The 22,942-nt window shown below is 46.1% G+C and overlaps 1 protein-coding gene across 5 annotated transcripts in view; it reads right to left on the reverse strand.

Moving 5' to 3' along the window:
• The window catches only part of CREB1 (cAMP responsive element binding protein 1), a 45,194-nt gene extending 32,337 nt beyond the window's left edge, over positions 1-12,857 (reverse strand). For all 5 annotated transcript variants that reach the window (XR_014228409.1, XM_082314377.1, XM_082314376.1 and 2 more), the window contains exon 1: positions 12,661-12,857. The gene's annotated coding sequence lies outside the window, so the exon portion shown is untranslated. The remainder of the gene's footprint in view (positions 1-12,660) is intronic.
• Between the last annotated feature and the right edge of the window lie 10,085 nt (positions 12,858-22,942).

Raw genomic sequence — 22,942 nt, forward strand, 5'->3', positions numbered from 1 at the left:
AAAGTCAGTGAAAATTTCTCATACTTAACAGATTTAGATATGTAAATGATGAAAGCATTGGAAAAAATTACTTGCGTTGTATGCTCAATCTCCCTTTCACTAAAGAAAAACCAGTGGCAGATTTTAAAACAAGGGTGGAAGACCAAAAATCTAATCTCACAGCTACAGCAGCGAGCACCCAAATCAGCGATCACCTCTAGATTTTATTTTCTGTTAGCATAACACAAGAAAGCTGACATTTACCAGGCAGATGGTGAATCAGTATGCATAGGTAAGGTGTGTGAGTGAAAGTTGCTTAAACAATCTTCACTGCTGGATTCTCCTGATTTGACTCCACGCTCTTGGCATTGTACTAGTATCCAGTACTTGGGGAATGTACTTTGGGGGATGGACTAGATGACCTTTAAAGGTCCCTTCCATCCCAAAGCATTCTATGATTCTATGATCTAGCGTTTCCACCTTCAAGCTTTTTAAAAGAAAAAGAGACTCTGACAGCAATTAACTGCAATTTCTTTCTTTTGTCACAGATTCTATGAACAAACACAAGATCATCCAGTAAGCACGTGGACGCACATAATTTAATTCAAGTTTAATCTATACTGCCTTTTCTCGCTCAATACAGAATCACCAAGGGACCTAACTGAATTACCACCTTTCCCTTCAAGACTGTGAATTGGGCACAAAAAGTAATGGTGAACCTTCCTGCCTGGTTTAAAAAAAAAACAAACACATATTTTAATTCTACTGATTATATATATATATATATACACACACACTTTTTTTTTTTTAAAAAGCAAATCTTCCTATTTAAACTACAATACCTTATCTAATAGTTGGGATAGGTCTTATGTGAATTACACCAGTTCTGCAAAGAGCCCAGTAGAAGGTGGGGGGGAGAGACCAGACCAAGCATTTCCTAAGGCATTAACAATGAAAAGCAAACAAATGCCTCTCCACTGTCCTATCCCCTTCGCATTCAGAAATTCCCCCAAAATACTGTCAAACTTCACTTAGGCAAAACAAAATGTCGAAACAAATCCCAGAAAAGGTTATAAAGTCATTAGGTAACTAGTAGTAGTAGTAGTAGTAGTAGTAGTAGTATTGAAAACATAATCCATAAATATGTTCTATTTATAAATGCTCTGTCCTCACATTGAATCCACTTAAGGTATTAAAAGACTAATTCACATGCTTTATGTCCGTGATCCTTAACATGCAACAGAATTGTGATAACTGTTTACAAACATCGTTAGTGAATATGTGTAGAAAAAAACGAACAAACAAAAAAACCACCCCAAAAGATGTCTGCAAACTGAATTTTAGAGAAAATAGATTTTTAAGGATGTCCTGGGCAGTATATACAATCTATTCAAAGACTTCATGAGAATTTGCTTGTTTCTGAGAATTCAGCACATACTGTAGTTCTTACACATTTGTTACCCATACCATACTTATGCACTGCATTTACATACAAACTGACCGCACTTTACTACAGCTTACCATCTTTTCTCTGACATTATTTTTAGAACATAAAAAGCACCTAATTTTCAACCTATGCTGATTTCTTGTAGTTCCTATTAACCGTAGAAAGCAGCTTTCCTTTCACAAAAATGAAACCACCTGAAATTGTCAAAATAGAGGCCTCCATGTGTCTGCTGAAAGTACTGTGGCTCGCTTTGGGATGCGGAGCTGCTGGTTACTTAATAAAAATCATCACAACAATGTATCCAAACAGTATCACAGCACGCAGACATCTTTAACACAACATAAAATACGAGCATCGAATGTTTTTTTTTTATGGCAGCATCTGGGAGCTATCGCTCCCACTGAATACATCATGAACTCCAGGAACAAGCTCTTTGCAGTTGGTACAGGCCTTGCAAATTAATCATCGGCATAGCCACTCATGATGAGGTTTAATTTCTGGACCTAGTCAAATCCTCCTTTTATCTTTGACTGAAACAGCAGTGGGTGGAGAACTGAGGAATAAATGACTCCATGAGATCTGAGGCTGACCTCTCAGCACAACCGACTGCCATGACACGAAGCCAGCCACTTCTCATATTTCCACTTGTAACTTCGACGCTAAACTGTGAGCACACACTAGTCTGATGGCAGTGTTCAATAAAAAAAGGAAGGCACGCTTACATCTGTACTAAGACTAGGGAGGTACCTTTTTGCGTGCATGTGTGGCTCCAAAAGGCAGCCCCTGCGACGCTACGAGACGCTGCAGTTCCCTGACAGCGCTCGCTTCGGCGAACAGCAGGCACCTCGCACGGCAAGGTGGGGACGGCGCCTGCTCGGCCGCGGTGGAAACTTGCTGGAGGTGAACCAGCACCCATCTAAAAGCCATGGGGTGTATTAACGCAGCCTGAACCCAAGGAGTGTGAGTACAGCAGTGGGTACAATAAACTAACATCTCTGTTCTGCTACGGAGGCCCTGTGCCCAAGCTGGTACACCCTGCCTCTTAGTACGGGTTGTTAGCTTGGGTTCAGCGCCACGCTGCAGCAGCGACACGACCCCTGCGTAAGGAGGTAGGTTGTACCTGGCTGGCACAGCGAGCAATTTAGAAACAGTGCTCTGGAGCACCCAGCTATCTAGATATGCCCAATAAATAATATATCCTGCTGTGCTGGTCAACAAGCACAACATTTTGGGCCACCTCCTTTCATAGCAAACATTGGCATGTGAAGGTGTTCCAGCAGAAGAGCTAAGGCAGTCCAGAGTGACAGAAAGGAAAGCTAATTCTGCAAGCAGGCAGAGACCTTCTCCTTCCCCAGTGACAGGAAGAAAATGAGAGATGATGTTAGAAAAGAGGACTGTGTCCCTACCAACAATGAAAGGAGCATTTGGAGCAGAAAATGATGCCAAGTTAGCAAGGTTAAGATCCATCTAAGAAGGTGCATGTGTTCCTTTTTTGCACTGGGTAGACCTGTCAGGACTTAAGATTTCCACTTGACCTGCCAGAGTCATGCGTATGGATCATATTTGTTCTCCTCCATATGCATTTCTGTGCCTTGCGGCCTTTCACTGCCCCATCATTCATTCTGGCAGGGTAAGACCCACCTAAACGCTGCAGGAAATATGTGATGATGTTTTGACATGTTGTAAAGATCTTTGTCCACATGCCAAGTAACCTTTAAACATCCCAGGTCAGAGGAACCAGCTGGAGGAACTGGTGTAATCCCAAACCTGTGGCAGTGTGCAACTCTATAGGGAGAGACTCTATACATGTTTGTATTAAATCAATGGTTATCTCCGAGGTGGGGAAACTACTGAAACTTGTTCTCTGCAAACAACTAGAGTGATGACTGACTGCTCAACAGAGCTACTCTCCTAGAGAGAGTGAAGTAGGACTATGATGTTATTAAGACGAGGGTATTTAATAACAGTGACACCTGCACAGGCTTTGCTCTATGTATGTGGTACTGAGATTCGCATAGTCTCGATCACTGGGTCCATGACAAATGCTTAAGTGACCAAAGCTAAAGCGACTTTGAAATTATATAGAAGATCACTCAGCTCTCTTTTGGTGCTCAGAGCAGATCAGGAACAACTTATTAAAAAAATGAAAATAAACCCCAGAGCATTACGCAGACTTATATCAGTCTGGTTAACCTGAGTGCTCCAAGCCCAAAGGCCAAGAATACAACATATTGTAATCTGTACATATATATATATACACACACACACACATATATAGCAACCTGTAACAGAGAAAGGAATGACCTCCATACAGGTGTTTCCTTAACTGTAATAATTTAAATTACATACCAGGTATGATTTAATGGAAGCATATGCAGGAATGTGATAAAGACAGATAACCATATAAACATGTTTATTATTACCTGAAATCTTTCCATTCCAAAGTAATGATTCCAGAGTCTCTGATAATTTTACAGTGTGAAAATATTAACAGATATGTCACATTTATCAGAATAGCATACTGTAGGACTGGACTGAAGGTTCTTAGAGATTACACTGATTAAAGATGACATTCTAATGTAATATGAATGTAAATTTATATTCTGAAACTTAATCTTCTGGAAAGTCCCAGAAATTCAGGGGACTTTCCCATGAATAAAGTGTTTCCTTTCCCATCCTATAATGTGGGAGGGCAACTGTCAGTATTTGAAGTTCTTTGTTTGGTCTAAACCTTAAATTAGATATCGGAATTTCATCATCCATTTGTTTTGTACATGTAAAAATCAAAAAACAAAAAAAAAGCCTGAGGTTTGAATACTGTAGGTCACCTCAGCAAAATACTGCAGATTGAAAAGGGTCAGATGTTGGAATCCCAAAGTGATACAGATCACACTTGTTTTCACATCATTAGTCTGTTACAGAGAACTATCAAATCAGTTAAGAAATTCAGGGCAAGCATGGAGTTTTAGGTATTATCAGCAGCATAGTTAAATTGACAAGAGAATTTTAGGTAGAATTTGTGTCTGTGTTGAGATTTTGTCTGTTGGCAAGAAGGGACAGCTCCATTGCTCATGTTTCTAACCCACTTCTGAATGTCAGTGGCTAAAGGATTAATTCATTAAAAATGCCACTTCATATATTTACGCTGCAAGCTTTATAGGCATAAACTCTTAAAACAAACACTGCTCGTTCTGCTGATGCTTGGAACGTATGTGGTATTTCTAGAGTTCAACCCATAGTATAAGAGCATGAAGTTCTATAACTTGGTAAATATTGGAAAACCTTGGTTAAAAAAAACCACAACAGTTCTAATGAGTTCAGAAAGAAAACGCAACAAAATAGATATTTCATACCAAAGCTTTCACTGTTTTATTAACAGATTATTTTTAGAACTGGTCATCTGAAAGTAAGACAGACTGAGTTATTTATACAAAGCTGACAATTACCAGATATAAAGTCAAATGTCTGAAACAAATTAAAAATAACCTGTATCTGTACAAGCAACTTACTTTCTGTTATGATTTAATACCTTTGTTTCTTTCTTAACAGGCAGTATAGACTATTTTTTGCTTCAATGCTCTCAAGTAAGTGAAAACTTCAATTCTTTCTGCAGTTGGAGTTCTACAGCAGAGTATGCCCAGGTATGCACAAGAAAACCAGCACTTCCTTACAAACCTTGCCCTTGTCCAACTTCTGAATGCACCCTATTCACAAAATTTATTGCAACATTAAAACCGAAAGATTTGGGGCTTAAGCCACAGCTCAGACTTGGAAATATTTAAAATCCTAAAATTGCTCTGCCTTTACTAGTTATATTGACATCATTGTTGCTTGGTCAATTAGCACTGGTTTTGAAGCAATAGCAGAGACATGACCTTGCTTAATGTTCTGAAATTAAATCTATGACCCACCCTCTCCCTAAAAAAACGATGAAAACAAAACAGTGACCAAATTTTGTAGTAAAATAATTTTGACTAATATGGTTATCAACTGAGTGGATTCGGCTTTATTTTTCATGTATTTTTATATTTGCCTGGATGGTGCAGGAGAGCTTTTTAAATGAGAAAGATCTCTCATACACCTGCCAGGCAGATCCACTCTGCAAAAGTATCATCTTCAGAACAGAGAATAATTTATCTTGGTTCTCAAATACTTAGCTGGAGTTTAAGACCTGCGTTACTTGTGGGCAATACAGCTGTCTCCATGGAACAGAAATGTGACTTGCTGGTAATGCTGAAGGTCAGAACGATAACCCTGAGTAAGCAATGGGAGCCATCGATGAACCAGAAAGGGCCAGAATCAAAGAAACAGAATCCATGTTTTGCATCAGTGTGTTGCACACAAAAGAAAATCTCCATTTTGCTTTCTGCAACTACAATCTTACAAGCATTTCTGTTGGCAGCGCTGCCAGCTCAGGCTCTGCCTTCCTCCAGATTCTTTCTTATTTACACCTTTACAGCTGTCTGTGAGGCTGTGTAGTAAATGGGACTGGGCGACCAATCTGCACTACAGACAGACCAGAAAATGCAACTTATTTTTTATCCCGGACCAGTTCTCCAATCCAGCTCACGTCACTGCCTCACACACAGCCGTACTGGTGCTACTGGCACAGGAGCAGGAACAGGGACGGTGGAGCAGAGCCTACCCTGCTGCAGCCAGGCCTGCCAATGAAAGCAAAGTAGATCAAGTCATGGGTATAGGTGTCATGAGACTGCAGGAAGTCAGCAAAGATGCTGAAGAAAAGAAAACATCTATATTCTGTAATTTGATTATTATTGTTTTACTGATGACCCTGCTTAAGAGTGGGAAGCTGAGAAGAGGATGATTACTTTTTATATAGTCAACACTAGCTTTCTGAGGATTGGGCAGAGATGCATTTTCCAAACAGCCACATCGCTGACAAAGCAGTTGTTTGCAGCAGGTAACATACTTCTTCCTCTACCCAGCCCAGGATAATGTGCACTGGTTAGACGCTCCACGTCAACCTTACGCTACAACTTTCATGCTAGTAGTTTCAGCCACAATTATTATTTTAAAATCAGGAAGACAGGCCAAAGCATCTATCAGTTTGTAGTAACAGTGAAACTACAGCGAGCTCAGCACCTAGGTGCCTTGGCCAACTGATAGGATTTAAACCAAGGTGTTGGACCTGGACCCCTTCTGGAGCTTCATCTTTCAGCTAGGGCTTGGTTAAAGAAATGTTGTATCTCCCCATGTGACTGGGCTCCTCATAAAGAAAGGGACCTAAGAGTTACACTGATCCAACCTCTTCAGAAGACTGAAACCTGCCTCTGATGAGGAGAAGCTAGTTCAACCACAGAGGTGTCACCAGGCTTTCAAAACAGGGAACCTTTCCTCTTGTTTTTTTATTTTTCCCCTCCAACTGAGACACTTACTGTGTTCGACCTTTCCTAGCCGCAAAGACAAACTGACGTGGCTTTGATCACCGTGGACAGAGCCTGACTCTTCCTTCTTTAACTCCGAATCACGGATGTATTGCAGTTCCCCGAGATGAGTGTGCTGACCCAGCTCTCTGCCGCTCAAGGGACAAAGCTGTGCCCCCCTCCATCCTTTCCCTACAGTCTCCCTGCGAATTTGCACCCGTGTTGGTGCTAACACCATCTCAATCACCGATTCAGCTCACTCACGCAGAAGAAAACTAACCTGACAAAAAAGCACGGTTTTCTCCTGGGTTAGTGATTTGAACTGGCTCATTAGATTTTACATACAATCAACACTACAGCCAACATAAGGTATGGGTGAACACCACACAGCCAGAACAGGAGAGAAGGAAGGAGCAAGGTGTCTGTCTCTTGACAGCCACACACAGTTGTATCAGCTCAGATGGAACCACAGCAACAGACTTCTTCTCTTGGTATTATGCTGTGGCATTAGTACACACTGCCCTTTTTCACATCTTCCCTCCCTTGGTATCTCCCAGAATTTTCCTATCAGCACAAAAGAGAAAAATTTGGATGAGTTTCCTGAAGAGGGGCAGGGGTCCTACTTCAATAGTAATGCCCTAGGCTTTTTTCCAAGAGAAAGCTCTCTACAAGCTACAAAGGCATAAATTCACAAACCCTGCTCATATTGCATGTCACTTGGAGGAGTGGACAGGCACCAGCAGAGTTTGAGGCCGGGCCAGCTACACAGAGCCAGAGGAAGAGTCATCAGAAAAAGGCAAGAAAATAATGCTTCCCATCCATTATTCCATGGGGTATAAAAGATAAGCTAGATGAGAAGAAATTTTACATTCAAGTCCTAGGAAAGGTGCAAGGGGAAGCAAAATCCAATTGGTATTTGAATAGCAGTAGAGAACGAGAGAAGATTTAGGGTAGCATCTATCAGAAAAATGCATGTAATATTGGAGCCAAAACGTCACAGGAGGTTGTAGAGTTGCTGGAGAGATGATTCAGAAGACTGCAGCACAGAGCTGCAGAGAACACTGATGGGAGGTTAGAAGTTAGAACAAAGCATGTGAGAACAGGACTGAGAAAGTGAACATAGTAGTTGTTAAAAAAACCACACACAAAAGGTGTTTAAGTCAAGTAAATAAGTGGCACAACAAACAGTATGTATAGATGATATTAAAGTTTGGGAACACCTGCTGCTCATGTTCATTTGCTCATATTTAAGCACATGTAAAAACGTAAACTTAGCTAAATAATCCAGCGCTGCAGCAAGAACCACAACAGGATCTATGCCATCCAGCTTAGTTATAAACACAGCAATAATTTAAAAATTTTTATGTAGGCTGCATTTTCTCATTTAGCAGCACTGCTGTTCGAGCTGCCCTTATCTTCCTGCTTATTCCAGCCCCATCCCTTCCCCTGATTATGCTGATATGGCTACTGTGCAGCCATGCAGCAACCAGAGGAGGGAATGATCCAGGTGAAAAATAATCAGGCTCTCCAACCCCTCACCCTGCTGGATCATTCCCCCAGTCAGGTCTACCATGCAGTAGCCCAAACATTTGTGCCAGTGCAATGGAGAAGACATGAACAAATCACCAGACATGGAGGTTGCTTCAGCCAATGTTACTGTCAAAAAAAGTATGTGGAACCACGGTTTCAGTCCGTCAGGAAGTAGATAAACTTCAGAAATTCCTGGATTTCTCAGGCCACCATTTCTTTTTTTTTTCCAGTCCGGTCAAGAAAAGAACATGTTCTTTTCTTAGTTTAGAAAGCTATCTGAAAAAGTTTCTGCCAGAAGAGGAAAAAACAACACAGCTTTAAAGTTCTTCCAACTGCAGGGAAAAAAGTTTGGCTGATAACCTCATTGACCAAACAAGCTATCGCTGGAACAACACTTAGAGGATCAGAGACTTTTACACGTTGCTTGAACTCTCCCCTCCAGAAAGTGTGAAAACATCAAGGGTAGACATTTTTGTATCAGTTTCCTGCATGAAGGTAACTTCAAAATAGTTCATTATAAGGCTTCCTGCAGCTTTGTCTAAACTAGCTAGTGTTGTCTTGTCTCAGACACCAATTGAAAAGTAATGAAATCCAGAACAGCAATTGGCAGGACTCTCCTATCTTTGGAACTATTTTTCCATCTTTCACCTAATGGGCTTGATTTATGACAAACATCAAATCTCACAATACTCTCAGGAGAAAAACAGGTATGATTATTATATCTTAAGCAGTAAAAGAAACCCTGTACCTATGCACTTCGCTCAAAACCATTGAGAGCACCTAACAAGCATCGGTGCTGCTTTAAACTTGTATGTATGCATATATGTTTTACATAGATATAAAACATATACACGCATCCAAACAGGAACACACCTCCTCCAAATTCTTTACCCTCTCCCCTTTAAGTGGCTCTTCCACCACCTACAGTTTTCTATTCTCTCCACTTTGCACAGGATGCTCTAAATCCAGCACTGCCAGAAAAAAACAGCAGCAGCATGAAATGAGAAAATCCTTGTCTGTTTTCAGATGCTTTTTTACCTAGAAGACCAACTAGACCCAGGCACATCTTCATCTCCTGCACAGCTGACAAGGCTGTTTTAGAAACATGGAAAAATGGAAGGTATCATGTTCGTTCTCACTCACCTTTTCAATTGCGCTACAAACAAGTCATCTAAAAGTTTTGAAGAATAAAATAGGTATCAATGTACTGGGAGACGTACAAGGATTGTTAACGGAAGATTGCTCAGGTCTTTATCATCACCATGAAATATGACCACACAGACTGCAGATGAGGCAATCGAATTTTTGATTCAGAGAAAAATCACTGCCCTGTCATGAAACTTTAACTGTATGCAGGCAGGGCACCAGAGAGCTCAAACCAAATTCAGTAGGGTTGTTTCTGTAGATGAGGATAGCTGTCACGTCCCCTGAAACTAACTTTAGATTACAGGCAGAAAGCTAGCATGGCCTTCTCACTGCACAAAAGCCTTGAGAAGTGCAGCATGAGTAACTGATCTCCACTTGCTTCCAGAGATCCAAAAATAGAGGTGAAGTGTGAATATCCCATTTGTTTCACAAGGGTGTCAACAGAGATCCCTAGTCAGGGCCTTGTCTACTATCAAAATATGCACCTTGAGAGCTGTAGCTGCGCTCAGGCAAGAAGAGGCTGTTTGCTTCTTACTGCAGCAGAACAGCTACTTTCCAGAATAAGATCAGCTACTACAGAATATTTTATATTTGACATCAGTACCAGCAATAGCCACACTGGTGCAGGCTTCCAGGAAACAGGCAGACTGATGACTTGACAGTCTAAATGAGATGCTTCTAAATTTTCTTTATGAACAGACCCCTCTCCCCTTTCAGACCTTTGGGTTTGGTTTTTTTTTTTTTTCTTTTTTTCCACCCAGGGTAGCAGACACCTTTATCACCAAAAGTATGGGAGAAAAAAAAAAATATAGAGCGATCAGATGCGGACCATTTATTGCAGATCCAGACACAAAGCTGAGAGTACTAATCTAAACACTGGTGTCCTATCAATGAAATTAAAGCATTAAAAATTATTACACTCTTCTTTCCTACATGCAAATATTTCATTTTAGGTCACCTGTAAGTGATGTTTAGCAAATACACAACCACCTCTCTGCTCCCTTTTCTCTCTGATCTGTGAGGATACAAAGCTGGTAAGGAAATGCAGAGATCTGTGTTAGAAAATATGGATCTGAGAGTCTTCCACTCTATTATGAAATAGAACAAAATAAAATGTTGTGTTTCTAAAGCTACAAAAAACAAGCAAGGATTTACTGCCACATTTTTGTATTTGAAATGAAGTGCATATTCCATCAAACCAAGAATGAATGAAATACACCAACCACTACACTCTTTAATCACTATCAACAGCTACATTGCTTACTGAAGTCCTCGGATGTCTATTTATCAATTACAACTTTAGAAACCCCTCTTCGCATGCTGGTATTATTCAGAGTGAAGTGATGTAGAGCACCTTCGGCCTTCATTTCAAAAGAAGTGGTGGAAGCGACAGAAAACAGAAATTCACATACAAGGAATGACAGGCCTATCTACACATGTGAATCACAAATACCCAACTTGAATAAAAACTTATTTCAGTGACTTCACATTTTACTTTAAAAATCCACATTTGTTGATACAGGGAAAGGAAGCAAGTGTAGTCTCAAAATTCCTGTATTTTGAAATACAGTGTTTGGTGGTCACAATGGGACTGAACAGAGATATCTGATACTCCTAAAAAAGTCTCTAGTCCTTTATTTAAGAAATAGGAAACTTGTTTCTAACCCCAGGAAAAAAAAAAAATCATGACAGGTGTTATTCCAGAAGCAGATTATGTGCAGGCATTTCAATATTTAAGATGGAGAAGAAAACAAGAAAAGATTTTTAAAAATGTTTTTGGGAAGAAGTCATATGACCTATAAAAATTTTTTATCCTTGTATACATTTGAGAGGTGTAACAATCTTTGGTTAAACGAAGTTTTTTTAAGAAGACTGCCACATCGTTTTTACTCATTGCTGTACACAAAAATGCAGATATCCAGGTTTTGAAAATAGAAATAAAGTCAAATTAATGTCTTCAATAACGTCTAGGCGACAAAACGGGAAAAAGCCCCGCAGCTGCAGCAAGGCAAGTGTAAGGTGTTTCCACAGTTGAGTGGACATTTCTATTACGGCAGGGATAGAGGTCAAATCCTGCTCACCGTGCAGCACCCACGAGCCTGCGGAAAACTGGCAAAAGCAAATCCCAAACCGAGACTTACCAGCCAGGGCCAGGCTCAAGTTCGCTTTGGGTTAAAAATACTAGCGGGAAAGAAGGCAGGCAGCGAAAGGGGACCGCGCCGCTGTTAGGCGGCCTGCGCACCGGGCTGGCGGCTCTTCCCTCCGGTGCTCCCCCGGAGCGCGGCGTTGGGTGGCCCAGCGCCGTTACCCCCTCACGGCCGCCGGGAGACGGCCGTGCCCCGCGCTGCAAATAAAAGCAAACCACCAGACCAAGCGCTGGCCCGAGCTTCTCCGCACAGATTTTATTAAAAACTTCTCGTTACAGAGCCTAGGAGCGCCCCACGTACTCGCTTCCAGCACGGCAAGAGTTTGTTTATTTATTTATACAGCGCACTCGGGTCACCGGGGAAGTGAAACTCTCCGGGCGCGGAGCGGCGGGCGCCGGGGCGGCCCCGCAGGAGGGCTGCCCGCCCGCCCGCCCCGCCGCCACGGCCGGCCCCGCGTCCCCGGAGCCCGGCGGGGCCGCGCCGGCCGGGAGGCCGCGCCCGGGGCCGCCGCCGGCCGAGGCGGGCAGCGCCGGGGGGAGGAAGAGGGATGGCGGCGGGGAGGCAGGCTGAGGCGCAGACGGAGGGGCGGCGCGGGGAGGGGGCGCCCCGCCGCCGAGGGGGCGCGGGTGGGTGCGCGGCCGCCCCCCGCCGCCGCCGCCGCCGCCGCTCCCCCCTCGTCGTCTTCCTCCGCCGCCTCCTCCTGGGGCCGGGGGGCGCGATCCCCCTTCCCCGCCGCGGTGAGCGCCGCCGCTGGCTGCCGCCAGAGTCGCCGCCGCCGCCGCCCGGCCGTGGCGGCCGCCGCCGCCGCCGGGGCCGGCTCCCATCCGCCATTATCCTTTGTTCGCGGCGCGGCGGCGGCGGGGATGTTGCAGGGCTCGGCTCCATCTTTAAAGCGGGCGCCCCTCCCGCGGGCGGTGCACGGCCGGGCCCCCGCGTCCTGCCGCCCGGCGGCTCCCCTGGTCCCCGCCGGGCTCCATTTCCTTCCCTCCCCCCCGCCCCTGTTTGCTGGGCGCCTTCCTCCTCTTACCGGTTACCAGGCTGCTCCGTCACTGCTTTCGTTCGCGCCTAGGATCTCGCCGCAGTTTTATTCTCTCCCCCACGTAACACACCGCGTCAAACTACACCTCCGCCGCGTCACTCACACACACACAGGCGCTCCCAGCCCGGCGACAGGCAGGCAGCGGCCGACTGAGGAGCGCCAGCCAGGGAGCAAGCGCCGAGCGCGCCGCGGCCCGCACGGAAAACGCCGAGCGCTCACGGAAAAGGCCGAGCGCCCGGCAGGCGGCGGGAACGGCCGAGCGCGCCGCCGGCCCCCGCGGAAAGAGCCGAGCGACCGCGGAAACGAACGAAGCGCCCCGGAGGGGAGGCGGAAAGAGCCGAGCGGCCGCGGGAAGGCGCGAACGGCGCTTCCGCCCGGGGCGGCCCGCGCGACAGCGCCCAGCGGGGCTGCCGGGGGGCGCGCGCACCCCTTACCCCCCCGCGCGGGCGCGCGAGCGGGGCCGAGGGGGCCGGAGAGCGGCGAGCGCTGGCGGAAAGGGGCGAGCCGCCCCGCGGGCTGGTGGCCCAGCGCCGCCCCGGCAGACCCCGCGGAGGGCGCCGGGCCCCCGAGCGCAGCGGGCACGTCCCCAGGCACAGGCTGGCGCCCCGGCCGGCCTGCCGCCCCCCGGGTGCCGCGCTGCCAGGGCAGCCGCCCAGAGCCCCTTCCTCGGACCCCGATTCTCGCCCCGAGGCCCAGCCGCCCCGTGTCTTCGCAGGCACAACGTGGCGGGCGAGGTGCCGTGGCGAGGCCGTGCTGCCCCTCCTTGACGCCTCCCGGCTGCCTGCGTCCCCGCCGTCCCCTCCCTGTGTGGTGAAGCGCTCATGTCCTTCTGGTCGCTCCTCTAAACCTTCCTCTGCCGCCTGGTTTTTGCTCCAGGCTGCAACTCCCATCCTGCTCCCTGCCCTCTCTGGCCCTGCGGCCAGCCCTGGCAGCCCAAAACCAGGAGCAGGGTGACTGCTGCTCCACCGTGACACGCGTGTCCCTGTGAAATCCCCCAGCCCTGAGCAACCGGCCTCCACCGGCGCTGGAGGGACAAACCTGTTTCGGCAGAGGTGCGGACACCAGGCACCGAAGCTGTCAAATGGCAATTTTCGGAGGAGCTGCGGCCGAGGCAGCAGTTTGCACCCCTGGCACCAGCCCCGTGCTTCGGCACCTCTCATGAGGGACAGACATTGTCACGACAGGGCAGGGGATGAGACACGGGCTTGCATCCTGTCGGAGAACAGGAGCAGCCACGTGCTGTGGCCCTCAACCTCATCCGCAGTGCCAGCGTGATGCCCATGGCTGTTTTTAAAAGTTGGGTAGGTGAACTTTTTCTAGGAAAGGTTTTTCAAAGAGTTGATGCCACCACGGAGCAGGGAACGGGCTGGCTGGTCCTCCCGCCGGGTGAGCCCAGCCCTGTCTTCTCCAGTTCACAAACACAGCTGGATGCACCCGATCATACACCCTGAAGAATGAACTTCTCGAACTACAGCCACATAAAAGCTATACAAGGCCTCGAAGAAAGTAATCTTGGTTTCGCAAAACCTCAAGATGGCACTACATAACAAGATTTGAAACTTCAAACCTGGTTCACTTTTGCAGCCGGCCTGGCACAGCCACCCTGTGAGACACTGCTGCGAGGCCATAGCTGCCGTGGGCACCGCATCGGACTACAGTGGTGCACGGTTTAAATTAGTTTTGCTCTTTTCAAGTCTTCTTTTCTCTAGAAGGTTGAACCGATTTTACTTACGCTGAGTTTAATCTAACCATCAAAAATTACAAGAGATAGTGCAGAGAGCAATTACAGTTTTACTTTGCCTTTGATTTTGTTCATTACAGTTATTCTAAAATAAACTGAAAAAACACACTTTTGACATTAAAAAAAAAAGGGCATCTCAAGCTAAACAGATAAAACATTGTTTTATTGACAACACATACCATGGCTTGGGCCACAGCTCATTTTCTGCTTCTGCTGCACTTTTTCCCTCTGCCCTGCCTGCAGACAGGAGAAGGTTGCAGCACGCCGTAGCCTCGGCTGCCACCCTCCCCGTGCCTGCTTCTCCCCCTGGGTGTTGTGGACCTGTGCTGTGCCTTGGCTTGTACCCGATCCTGTCTGCAGTGTACAGCTGACATCATTTTGGGAAATTATTTTCTCTTTTTAGAGTCTGCTAGGGTATGAAAGCTCAATCCACTAAATAAGTCTTTTACAACTCCTATTGGGAGCAGAATTTTTCTGCCATTTAAAGCTTTTGAGGCAGGCGAGAAATCTAAAATCAGTGTTTCTAATTCGGTCTATTCATTGACAGTGAATGGAAATGCTTCTCACTCCAAATCGCCGGTAGAGGTGTGAAAGGCTTGTCTCACAATCATGTCCTCCTCATTTAACTCCACCAGATACTGAGGTAGAGGGTTGGTTTTGATATAGTGTCTTGACATTTGAACTCTAGCCCCATTGCACAGAGTTTTAATATTTTAACTTGTGTTTAATAAAGTATCTTCTGTGCATTTTGTTACCATATACAGATGTAAATCAAACTAGGGAATTAAAAAAATATGCTTTAATTTAGCTAAAACATGGACATTTTGCTGTGTGGATTTTGAAGTTTGCTGAAACTCCCGTGTTTTGAGGAGTGATTCCGACATCAAAGTGTAAGGGATCAGCCTTTGTGCTCCTCTTAGGAGGACTAAAGTACTTTCTGTGAGAAAATACTTAAAATGAGCAGAACAAATGTAGCCATCTGAGTGTCTCGTTTGACGCGTGCATTTCTTTATCTGTTTTCCCATCATTCTCTTTCTCCTCTGTGTTCATGTTTGTGTTGCATCAGCTTCTTTTGCTCCCCCAAATGACCAAAATCATACACATTCTCCACTCGTGCATGTTTCCCAGAACTGGATTGCTCGCCCTCGTGCAGCAAGCCTGAAGAATCACAGCAATAAGCCTTTAAGGGAATAAACTCTGGTCCTCGCAAGGCAACTAAAATGCACTAACCAGATCTCAGTGAATGGCTCCCGTCAGAAACCTTGGCGACGCTCTCAACCTGAGTGATTAGAGTGCCGCTGGTGGGACTGAATTACACCCGGTCCCCGGGACTGCCCTCACGTCGTCAGGCAGCGCCTTGCGTGGCTCTGACCCTGCTGCCTGTTTAGGGCATGGCTGATACTCTGGCACCCTGCTGATCCTCGCCAGCCCTGCTCTCACTCCCAGCTATCTGGCCGGCTCCTCAGCACTTCCCTGAGAGAGTCTGTCAGCTCTCTGAGGAGCTTGCAAAGGGCATCATGCAGCGCTGGCTGCTTCTCTGCCAGGCAGTGTAGCCTCCCCATATAACAGGCAACTCAAGAGAGCAATTTATCTCAAACTAAAACAGATGCCTTGGATAGGCCAGGCGCCTGAAGTGATTTGAGATTCCGCCCAATGTTGCGTGTCTTTGGTATCTTCATCTCTTGCCCCGTGGCTGAGGCTTAGACCATATGTGGATGGGAGCTGGATTCAGCCCTGACTCATACCAGTTCAGTGGCAGGGCCGGGTGAACATCTCATACACAGCTGCTGTGAAACTTTCTGACAGCTGTTTTGCACATTCCTCCTTCCCTTACAGGTTTTCTGGGTTTTTTTTGGTTTTTTGGTGTTTGTTTTTTTTTTTTCCTCTCACCAGATCTGAACAAAATTGGGACACTAAGCAAATCCAGAACTTCTTTGGGAGTGGGAGTGAAAGTCTGAGCTGCAAAATCCCCTTCCCTCACTAACATCTACATGTTCCTTTCACTGTTTCCTCTTGGGGAATCTGTAGAAAATGGGATAGTAATGATGTGCCAATTACCCACAAAGTCCAACAGGGAGAGGCTGACTTGGGGAGTGAACTGGAATGCTCAGCAGTTTTCTTCTTCATCAGCAAAAGTTTGCTTGATGATGAGTGAAACCCAGCAAGATTAATTACTTTTCTTACAATTAAGCCTCAGAGGCAAATTCATTAGCTTTGCAGCTTCCAGGTTGGTTATCTTGGGCAGTGGACTCCTTGCATATGGCATTGCAGGTTGCTTGCCCATGGCCCAGGGTTCATAGAGGCTAATGGGTGTTGAAGAAAGGTTTGCGCTTGGCTGTAAGGTGTGGCAGAGCCACAACGCATGCATTGCAATCTGGAGCAGTCGACACTGCTGATACTGATAGTGTGCAAAATAATATTGCGGAAACACAGATACACATGCATTTTCAGTCTACAGACCACTATAAAGAGAGCAATGCAAAAGTATTTTTTACAGGCCACATCCACCTCTGGGAATGATTTATAATGAAAAAATCTTTCAGCATCAAATACTTGCTGACAATTTCTAGACGACCAGTGTGGTCTTGCAGTGCAGGGACAGAGAGAGGGTGTTTTGTACCAGTATGGCATTAAGCACAAGCATTGCTGGAGAGAAAAGAAGGCAGGGCGTGCTCTTGGGCTTTGCATCTACATTCACTGATGGATATTTTCCCAAGGAAAGGGAGAAAAGGAGAGTATTTGCAAATAATGAATGCGGAGGGGGACAGATGTTACGTTAGGCAGTGAGTAAAGTGTCCAGTGCTTCTCAGTGTAAGGAGTATTGCATTGCACTTTCCATCCTATACCAAGAGAGCAACTGATTTTAAAGCAGGTGTAGGGGAAGGCAGGGGGGTGCCACCATACCCCTGTGATGGACGTGGCCATTCAGCAGCACAGACAAAGCGCTGGACTGATGACGACTTTCTGATGAAGATAATAAAGAGGTGTTATTCTGAAACCCAGGAGCAAAGGCATGTCAGTCCTCCATTTCGGTCTCTGCTTCTGAGATAGATGGAGGCTTAACTCCAAACTCCCATACAGAGCAGTCTTCTATCATTTCATAGCCTCTCAGGACCAGCTAAAACTGCTTACTCATCAGGATAAGGACAAAACCCTACAGGTTTAGTATCTGCCACAGAGAACAAGATTCACTGGACTCCCCGAGCACTTTATTACAGAAGTAGGTCTAAATTCATAGTTAACTCAGAACAAAGTAACCAAAAATAGAAATGGTTTTTCAACATCATCCCACTTAAAGTTAATGAACTGCAACTCAGGTCTGCCCTCACTGCTCTTGGACATTCATCATTGCTAAAAGTAATAAATCTTCCTGGCCAAATGCAGGCTTTACAAGCAGGCAGATTGCATGCTCAATTAGTCCAAGGAAATTGGTCACTTTGCTTAACCCCTGCCGTTTGAAATACGGAGCCCCGCTGCCGCACCATCCTGCCGGAGCAGGATCACGTTTCTTCCACTGACGGAGCAGCCGGGGAGGGGAAATCCTCTGTCCCGAGCCAGGGACACAGCCGTTCCCCGCCATGCCTCACCTTGTGTGGAGCAGAGGAGCTTCCCCAGCTCACAGGCTGCCGCAGCAGGATTTGCCTGCTCTGGCTGGCATAGCAGTTAATTTCTGAGCCCCGAACGCTTTCGGTTATATTCTCTGCTAAATAACAGCCCATTTCTGAATTCTCAAATATCATCCCCCCAGAAGCAGAGGGGATGTTTCAAGAGCAGGAGTGCAGGAAGAGATGAGCGCAAGCAGCTTTTCAGTGCTTTGAAAATGTGCTGTGTTTTCTAAGCATAGCCACTAAAATACATCTTCTGGCTCCCCGAGCACACTGCAGCAAGCCCAGCCTAGCCCATCGTCTGAACAACTCCCATGCAGGCTAGGGAAAAGTCCAGCCTTTTCCTTCAGTTCATGAAAAATGCCTCTTGAAAATCATTGTTTTCTTGCCACTATAGCTTCGCTTTTCTTTGTCTTCATCATTAAGCTGAATTTCTTCTCACTTTGCTTGACCCCTGCTTAATCACTGCTTAACCATTTCCATTTTTCATTACTTTGTTTTGAGTTAATCGTGTATTTAGGCCAAACTCTTGACAAGATGTCTTCTCATCCTTGACAAGATGTCTTCTCATCCTGCGCGAGACATCCTGGCTCACGTAGTCCCAGTGGCTTCTGGGGGCCCCCACTCTTTACCCAAAGATAAATGATGAACTGTGTTCCCACTAAACCCCTTTCCCGCCAGGCTGCCTCCTTTGCCCCTGTCTCGGTCCCCTCCATTACTTAGTGAAGGTGTGACTTTGCCTGGGCACTGCAGTGCAAGCTCAGGTATGGCCTTTCGGCCTCCCCCCTTCTCCGTGCTGCTTTCCCTGCCTTGGGATCGACAGATGATGGCCCTGCAGAGCCTTGGTTATTGTTATTATTTCATCTTACGGCAAGTCCCTCGTGTGCCAGATGTCAGCAAAACTGCTTTGGGCTGAACCTCTAAAGGTCACATAAGCTTTGAAGAGCATCTTGTGTTTTCAGGTGACAGACTGTCACACAGAAGGAAGAACTAAAATGAATTGCTGACCAGGAGGGGCTTAGACATGCTACAAATACCTGTTTACGCTCCAAACAATGGTGACTTTTTTCTTGTCTATTAAGCCCTTTTATCACATACTTCATGGCTTGTGGGCCTCGTATACTCAAAAACTTTCTGTTGCTTTCAGAGCTAGAAAAAAGGATGACTGATATTATCAGCACTCATTAAAGTCCCAGACATGGCAAATATAATATGAATGGGATACTGACCTGCCGTAGATAGGTGCTGTGGGTACACCCGGGACCCCGCATGCCACGGAGCAATTGCTGTCATGAGGCATCATCGGCCCTACGAATGAGGGAGAAGGAGTTTGGGCTTCCCAGTAACCCACTGGTCAGAGAGCTTTTCCTTTTGAATGGGAATGGGCTTTCATCTGTTGCACATGGAGGAGAAAGCTGTTGGATGAGGCCCAGTGGAAGTCAAACCTGAAATGAAAAGCCAAACCAAACCCAGTAACTGCTGTCAGAGTGAAATGGGGAGAAGGAGGGGAAATTGTTAGGGAATAATTCTTAGAAATACCCTCAGCTTTGGCCCTGAGTGCCCACGTTTTAGCTTAAAGGTGGCTGCTGGGGGTGGTATATTGCACATTGCTCTGCTGGTAAATACCCCGTTTCTATCGGCACAGCCTGCTGGTTTTGAGTCAGTTCCTATGATATAGAAAATATTATTTAGACTGACTTTCACACTTCTTTGCAAAAATAAATCTTACGCCTCCCTAGCTGCCTTTCCTCCGTGCGAAAAGCTAGCAAACGCTAATTTGGTGAACAATTTCGGTGGTGGCAGAAAGAGGGGAGCCTGCGTGTGGTGCTTGGTTTCAGGATCACTATCTCCCTGTCTTGGTTTAACAAATGTCTATGTATGTTGAGCAGCTCCAATTTTTAGCATGTCCATTTACTATAAAGTCAGGTTGCAGGAGTTGTGGGAAGGAGGGGGAGGTTGTTCGGAAGAGAAGAAACACTTAAACAGTAGTGCAGGTCGATCTGAAGCAAAATGCAGGCAAAAAAGAGCGTGGGTGGAAGAGAGGAATGATTACCATTAGCCTTCTTTGGTTTCCATCGCAGGCGTGTGCTATCTATTACTAATTTAGCTGCATGAGGGAGCCACAATTTCTTTAAAACATGCCAGGACTCCGGTCTGTCTCTCAGCCTGTAATATCCAAACAACAAATTTGGTCCCAGCTGGGCTGTGTTTATCAGCTTAAAAGGAACTGATTTTCTCTTCCACAGTCAGGAGGAAAGCGTTGTCTGACAACACGAACTGAGATCGACACTCTCAAACTCCCTGCAAATGGTCAATTTCAACCATTTGGTTGTCCAGGTACCGATTTCAGCTCTGCAGGCTTTAACTGTGCCTTGTAACTGCTGGCACATCCCCATCGTCCATCCCCATCGTCCATGCCCATCCTCATCGTCCACCCCACTGGCAGTGTCCGTCATTGCCTTTTATCCACCACCACCATCTTCTGCACAGCTAATTACGCTTTGACCTCTCTGCCCAGATGCACTGGCTTAAGTGAAAATGATTCTAAGCTGATTTGAAGCCACTTAAACAGGCAAGCAGGAAGCCTTGGTTCAAATAACCAGGTTTAGCCTTTTTTTGTGCTTGTTCTTGCCTATTGTCTTTCAGGTCGATTTTCATGGACTGCTAACTATTAAAGCATGGTGATTTGTACAATACTTCCACTAGCCTTGCTATTATGTGTAGGTAAGAATGAGATACTATATCTAATCACAAGTATTTATTTATCCAATTATATAACGTATTTACTTGCGTGGCTATATAACATATAATTTAATTTGTTCTATGAAAATAGTGAGCCTTCCTTACTAGATTTGTGTCAAACCATCTGAACATAAATTGGAATTCAAATAAAAAATCACATTACTTTAAAGTATTCTTATTTAACTATTGATAAAATAGCTCAGATGGGCACAGTGTAAATGACAGTAAAATTGGCGCTTACAACAGACCTATTAGACAGAAGGGAATTGGACTGAGAAAAACAAATCGATTATTTTCTACACCACGCTTGAAGTAAAAACTGTGCGTAGAGAAGGGATCTAGTCATTTAAAACATCTTCGTCAGTAGACTGGGGGACAAATGTTTGCTTTCTCCCCCAGTCTCTCCCCCTGGGGGTGATCTCCTGGGGGTGGGTGAAGGCTGTGGAGGGAAGTGGCCTCCGGCCCTCCCCGAGGCCCTTGTGTGACCTGGTGTCCCCTGCTTTGGGACGATGGCCCTCAGTCCCACTGAGGTGACCCCCACATGCCACTGCTGGGAACACGCTCAGCGGCATCTTCAGCGCTGCCCGGGGGCTCCTGATGCTGCAACGTGCACCTGCCTTGTTGGCTGCTCCCAGCGAGCCCCAGTGAGCTGCTGCTGAGGGCTGGGGAAACAGCCCCGGGACCGTCTGCATGAAAATCTGCACGAGAAATTAGTGTCTGAAGAGCAGTTCCTCACCTGCGGCCTAAATACAAAGCGTTCTTTTTTTTGGAAAGCTTCTGTTCTTACAGCTGTGGAAGTGCACGCTCCCCTCCCGTTCCGCTGCTCCCCCTAACCCCGAGGGCTACAAACCTTTCGTGTTTCCAACCCACAGCCACAACCAGCAGCCCCGAGATGCTCATGGTTCCCAGAGAGCCACAAGGCAGCAGCTGACCGCAAAGTGCTGTGCAGGCGGCTGGCTACCCACTCCGAGGATTTGTATCTCCTGGCCAACTTTTGGGTTGCAGAGCAGCGAGCTTCACGGCATGCTCGCCCTGGCTGGGCAGCAGGCAGCCTGCGCCCGCACGAGCTGTCGCGCCGGCCCTGCCTGCGGGAAAAGGAGAGGCTATTGACTTCAGGTCACTTTGGCAAGATAACTATTGATTGCCCCCCTTTCCTTCCTCCCTTAACTAGTAAGATTTGATATAAATGAGTTACCACGCAGAGCTATGTACAAAAGGATATTATACAATAGGGAAAAGCCAAAACCAAGCAGTTGGCTGAGTTTAGGCTGTACTGTGCCTTTCCAAGCACGATAAAATTAACAGCATTATCTCTGTATGTGTGCTAGCACTTTCAGAAGGCTAATGGTGTCAAAATGGCAAAAGAAAACGAGAACAGGTTTGGGAAGACAGCAGAGTGTTATCCCTAGAAGAGAAGATTTGTGGTTTAATTTGAATAGCGTCATGTTGGAAAGACTCTGCCCTGGATGGAGAGTAAGTTATTCTGAGAGAGGATCTCTCTTGCCCCTTTCTATCTGTAGAAAGAGATTAAGGAGGACAGTGGCAAGGACGCTGCCAGAAAGCAGCATGTGGGGACCTGAGGTTGCTTAGCAGAGAATATTTCCTCAATTTTATATAACTCCGGGGCATGAGTGATCTCTAGCCCTCTGCCCACCACACCTCTCTCAATCTGCCAAATACATTTAGCTTTTGTGGGAGCATAAGCAACCAAATAAAACCAATGTAAAGATCCACAGCAACAGTTTGGTTTCATTCATGGATGCTTTTAGCAGAGAAGGAACAAATTGGACACTGTCTATCCAGGTTGTTCGCTGAAATTTGGATTTTCCGGTGAACTGCATCTGGATGCACCTTAATTTCTGCAAAATGGAAATGCAGTAGAAACTTTGTAGTTTGCAAAGCCATAGCCAGGTCTGACCTCCCTGCTGATGTCTCCCACCACAGATTCTCATGGTTGACATAAGACCCCCCCCGAGTTACAGCAGTTTTTGTGCTCCTGAGCACTGAATTTCATCCTCTTCTCATTCTCCGGGCTTGCCTTCACTGCCGCTTCCATCGTGGTTACAACATCAACTACGACATGTCAAACTAGAAGGTGGGATAAATATACCAACGCTGCTTTTGGCTTCGAGGCTTGGCAGCCCTGACGATTACTGTGATTTGTGAGGAATGGGAGGGAACA

Source organism: Platalea leucorodia, assembly GCF_965183815.1.
Source record: "Platalea leucorodia genome assembly, chromosome: 5".
NCBI classification, from domain to species: Eukaryota; Metazoa; Chordata; class Aves; order Pelecaniformes; family Threskiornithidae; genus Platalea; species Platalea leucorodia.